Genomic DNA, 6,030 nt, shown 5'->3' with positions numbered 1-6,030 from the left:
AACTAAAAGTTATGCTGCTAAGTGACTTCCATATGAAATAGTAAATCAAAATTATAGAGTATTTATAAAAAATGAACAATTATATCATTAAATATCAAAATTTATACAGTTCGGTTACAGTTATACTCAAATGAAATTCATAGCCTCAAATATATTTTTATTAAATAAGAATGAAAATAATTAAACTGGACATTCAAATGGAAAAGTTAGAAAGAAAACAAAAAAATGTAAGGAAAATAGGAGGAAGGAAATGACAGAAGAAAAGCAGAAATTAATGAATTAGAAAACAAATAATTTTCTGAATTATTTACTTGAAAAGACCAATGCAAACAGGTTTCATGTATATGTATGGCCTTGTGCTCAAAAGAGCTCCACCTTGGTTTAAAGCTCTGCTGTTGCTGTCTTGAAGTTCTTAATAATTATACCTTTCAATTTGGGTATTATGAATAAAACACCATGAGACAATGGAGCACATACATGAGCAAAGGAGACTGGTGCAGTATGCATGCTCCCTGCTGTTCCTTACCACATCACGTGCATATAGCATTTGTGGGTGATCCACGAGCATAGAATTTCAGTAGACTCATGATATGTGGCAGTTCAGCAAGACACTGAGTACAAGGTAGGTGTGTTTTATCTGTTAAGTAAGTAAGCAAGGAAGCTGACAGCTCCCAAAGACCAAATCTTAACTCCAAATGCAGAAAAAAGATAATGACATTTTAAAAAACTGGAACAATCAAGGGATCCCACCATATCCTGTCTTACTTATATTATATCCTTAATTAGCCAACTACTTACATTGAAAATAATTTTTTTTTCAAAAAACTAAAGGAAACTAAAATTTCTTTTCTGTTCAGTCCTTCTCACTCAACAGTAAGCCAGAGTATCTATAGAATGTGCACATATCAATAAGTAAAACAAAAAACAGTTTAGTTACTTTTGTGCAGCATTTTCACAACTGTGGTAATGAAATTCATATGCATGCATGAACTAAAGCAAATTGTATAATTTCTGTGATTTCATATATGATTTAAATGCTCATATACTTGCATTTAAACCTGGCATTGCACAATACAACAAGGAACAGTAAAATTTATTTTAGTAGCTTAAGATTTTAACTCTTTACACAGAATGATATTAAACTACAAATTCAAAAAAAGACACTGTGACAAATGAAAAAGAGACTTGTTTCTGTGTCCATGATCAAACACAAGATAGGATGGGGTGAAGTGCAAAGCTCCACATGTCATAATTAAATAAAAATATACATATTCAACCTTGGAAATTCAAGGCTCCCTTTGTTACCCTGCTTCCAAAATTTCAGCAACCAGGCTTATACATACTAAGCAGTTATTAGATAATGTATACACAGAAAAATGGAAGGACTTTAGAGAAAAGACATTTGTGTGTTCTCCTAATGAAGGAGCTGGATTACTGTACAGTCACTGTAATTTAAAGTTTGCTATTTGAAAGCCCTGTTCACACATACAGAGCTTCTAAGCAGTTCTTTTATGTTTCCTTCCTAAATGTAAACCAACAGTGAAAGATAATGAGATGTTCAGGAAACTCTCCAACATGAAATAGCCCCCTAAATAAACAAGAGAAAAGGAAGCAAGATGAAAACAGAAAATACAAGAAACAGATAAAACTTCAAAAATGGCAATAATTAATATCTTTGGAGAACATACTTTGTCTTTGAAATAAGAACACAGTGTTACAAAAAGGGGAAGAATCAGGAAAAAATAGAGTCCTTGGAATTTAAAAATAAGCTCACAATTTCTAAAAGAAGAAACACTGGAAGTTAAAACCAAGGAAATTTCCTAGAAATTTAAATAATATTGACAGCAACAAGAAAATCAGACAATGGAAGAGAGGAGATTTTTTAACTGAAGAATTACTTCAGGAATTGATAAAATAACCTGAATTTAAAAATAAGGAAATAGAAAAGAGAAAATTATCAAAGGAATAAAATGGAAAAGTTTCACAGAATTTAAGGATATGAGTCTCCTAATAGAAAGAAGCAACGAAGTATCAACAAAATGATTGGGAAAAAGCCTACACCAAAGCACATTATTGTGAAATTTCAGAACACTGGAAATAAAAGAGATGATCCTACAAGGACTGGGAAATAGAATAGCATCAAAGTTCTCAAGCATAACATCAGAAGCTAGAAGAAAATGAAGCAATGCCTTTAAAATTCTGAGAGAATATCATTCCTCTAAACCAAGTTTCTGAACAGTATAAGGAGATTTTCAAACATGAAATGGCTCAAAAATTTATAATACATTCTGCATATGTCCTTTCACAGAAGACTATCGGTAAATTTGCTCCAACAAAATGGGTGAGTAAACCAGACACTCATGAGATTTAGAAAACACGGAGTACAACATAGGAGATGAATGAAAATACTCTTGGGATGACAAATCTTCAGTATACCCAGAAAGCAATCATTGTGGAATGGAGGGATTAAGGAAAAAAAAGGTCTCCAGGGAAAAAATAGAAATGCTAGATTAAACAATGCATTTGACTGTTTAGAAAATAATACTGATGGACATTTCACATTTGTATTGCAATTAATTAATAAGAATTTGCTAATGAGAAAACAAGATAATTATTAAATGTATGAAAATTCAGAAGTATAAAAAAGAAACATTCATAGATGGCTTATCAGTTAATGATATAAACACAGTCATAATAATATAAACACTGAAATTTTATTAAAATTATAACTATATTTAAAAGATGGAAGAAGAAAAAGTTTGAATCATAGAGTTTAAATGTTCCTATGCTGTTACTGGAAATAAAAGCATAATTTCTAAAAATCACTAAATAAATAATGGCATGAGCATATTCCTTTGAAACATAGAGGTAACACTAGAAAAACACCTTAAATAGTTTAAAGTTGTTCTATCTGAGGAACAGTGCTAAGGGATGGGGACGTTTCCATCAGGATACTGTTGTTGTCCACTAAATGCCCTTAGTAAATGTGACTTAAAAAACTTATGCACATATATATTATCCTGATAAAAAATTTTATTTAATAAAATTAGAAGAGAAGAATAAAAATTCTCTACTCTGGGGCTTCCCTGGTGGCGCAGTGGTTGAGAGTCCGCCTGCTGATGCAGGGGACGCGGGTTCGTGCCCCAGTCCGGGAAAATCCCACATGCTGCAGAGCGGCTGGGCCCGTGAGCCATGGCCGCTGAGCCTGCGCGTCCAGAGCCTGTGCTCTGCAACAGGAGAGGCCACAATGGTGAGAGGCCCGCATACAGCACACACACAAAAAAAATTCTCTACTCTGTTCTAATAAAAAAAATTAAAACTGATATAATGGAAAATTCCACCAGTTAACCAAGTTAACTAAGGAAAAAGTGTAAAAGTATAGCAAAAACCATGAAAGAAGTCTGTAAAGGTTTTAAAACAATTACCCCCAAGAGTGACACTATAATCCAATTGTGTTATGCAGGTTCTTTCAAATCTCAAAGTAAGAGACACTCTTATTTTCTTCAAAATATTTCAGAGTATAGGGCAAAAAGGTTGAAACCCTGGAATTATTTTTATCAAGCTGTTATATCTGATATACAGTGTCACAAAAAGAATGAAAATACTGATAAATTTCACTAATAAGTATAACATGAAACCTCAAATATCTAACAAAACAAGTCCAGTCATACGTTAACTAAAAATCATATATTATGACCAAACTGATTTTATCACAGGAAATGACAGATGAGTTATAATTAGAAATTCTTTAACCTACTCTGTATATTGTTTTACTTTAATAAAGAACCAAATGATTTTTGACAGTTGCTAAAGGGCATTTATTTGATAAACTTCACCAATTTCTGATAAATAAAAAACACTCTAAGTAAAGTCAAAACTTGGAGGAAACTTCTTTAACTTGTTAATACTGTATAAGTGATATTAGTAGTTATTTGTGATGCTTAATGGTGAAATAGAAGAGCAGGTATATAAAATTAGGACATGTATTGCCATTTCCTAGTCCATATTCATGAAATTAATGAATTCAACTATAAAAGTCCTCTTTACAGCTGAATTGAAACAGACCTAAAAACCTTTCTAAATCCAATACTCTAGGTAGACATAAACAGTATATAACATTTGCCACATGAGATTTCATCTATCAGGGCATTAAAAGCATGCCTATCAAATCTGGCACCAAAAATACTGCCTGTGTAACACAACTGTTATTTAACATGAGATGAATTAACCTATACAAAATAACAATAAAATATAAAACTATAAGGATTAATCACAGTAAATACACAAGCTCAATGTAAATATTAGAAGAGTTTATTGGGAGAAATGAAAACAAACTGGATAAACTGACACATGTTATTTTCTAGGAAAGAAAAACCCAATATTGCAAAAATTACATATTATATATTATTCAAATTTCCAAAGGGATTGTGAGGAGTTGGAAGCCTTGATAAAATAATTCTAATTTCCATCTATAGCAGACAAGACATATATTTTAAAAAAACATTGAAAAAACAGTAATGAAATGACACATATTGATCAACATTACCTATAAAAGTGAAATAATTAAGAGTATATACTCTTATTAGAAAAGAGCTTTTGAGCACACACAAAAATAGATAGCTTAGGAACATGAATCTATATCTGACTGATTAAACTGGCATTTTAATTCATTGGGAAAACATAACAATATTTTAGGTTTTGAGGCCACATAGTCTGTGTTGCAACCACGCAACTCTGCCATTGTAGAGCAAAAGTAGCCATAGATAATATATCAACAAACAAGTGGTACAGTGTTTCAATAAAATTTTATGTACAAAAAGAGTCATCAGGAATCAAGGGGAGTGAAAATTTCAGACTAGTGAATTCCAAGAACCCATCACTCCTAAGAAACACTGAAAAAATCTGCCAAAACTGTCAGAATCAACTTTGTTTAAACTCTGAAAAATAGTAAAAGATTTATAGCAACAGAGTGAATGCCTAATTAAGAAAAAGGCAATCAAATATTCAACCATGAAAAGCTGAAAGCCTTCCTGCTTTCAGAACAAGACAAGGATACCCACTCTCACCACTTCTATTCAATGTAGTATTGGAAGTTGTAGCCACAGTAATCAGACAAGAAAAAGAGGTAAAAGGCAAAAGAGTCATACAATCTGAAGAGAGACATGAGTATGTCATACTGAGTGAAGTAAGTCAGAGAAAGATAAATATCATATGATATCGCTTATATGTGGAATCTAAAAAATTGGTACAAATGAACTTATTTACAAAACAGAAATAGAGTCACAGATTTAGAAAACAAGCTTATGGTTACCAGGGGGGAAAGTGGGAGAGGGATAAATTGGGAGATTGGGATTGACATATACACACTACGATATATAAAATAGATAACTAATAAGAACCTACTGTATAGCACAGGGAACTAGTCTCAATACTCTCTAATGACCTATATGGAAAAAGAATCTAAAAAAGAGTGAAAAAAAAATAAACATTGTTCTCTATCAATGTATGAAGAAAGATCTTTTAAAAAATCATTTAAAAATTGTTTTAGGGCTTCCCTGGTTTCACAAAGCACCGAGCTAATATCCTGTGCCTTGCGGCTGCTTCCCCCTTGTTTTAAATTTTTAAAAAAAGGAAAGAAAAAGAAGAGGTATGCAGATTTGAAGGGAAGAGGTAAAACTGTCACTATTTGCAAATGACATGATACTCTATATAGAGAACCCTAAAGTCTCCACACAAAAACTATTAGAACTAATGAATTCAGCAAGGTAGCAGGATACAAGATTAATACATAGAAATCTGTTTCATTTCTTTATACTAATAATGAAATATCAGAAAGAGAAAGTTAAAAAAAAATCCCCTTTAAAATTGCATCAAAAAAGTGCCTAGGAATAAACTTAACCAAGGAGGTGAAAGACATATATGCCAAAAACTATAAAACATTTATAAAGGAAACTGAAGATGATTCAAAGAAATGGAAAGATACCTTGGGCTCCTGAATTGGAAGAATTAATATTGTTAAAATGGCCATAC

The sequence above is a fragment of the Neophocaena asiaeorientalis genome, unplaced genomic scaffold, assembly GCF_003031525.2.
Source record: "Neophocaena asiaeorientalis asiaeorientalis breed wild unplaced genomic scaffold, Neophocaena_asiaeorientalis_V1.1 scaffold814, whole genome shotgun sequence".
Classification (NCBI taxonomy): domain Eukaryota; kingdom Metazoa; phylum Chordata; class Mammalia; order Artiodactyla; family Phocoenidae; genus Neophocaena; species Neophocaena asiaeorientalis.
Note: the sequence above shows the minus strand (reverse complement) of the source record.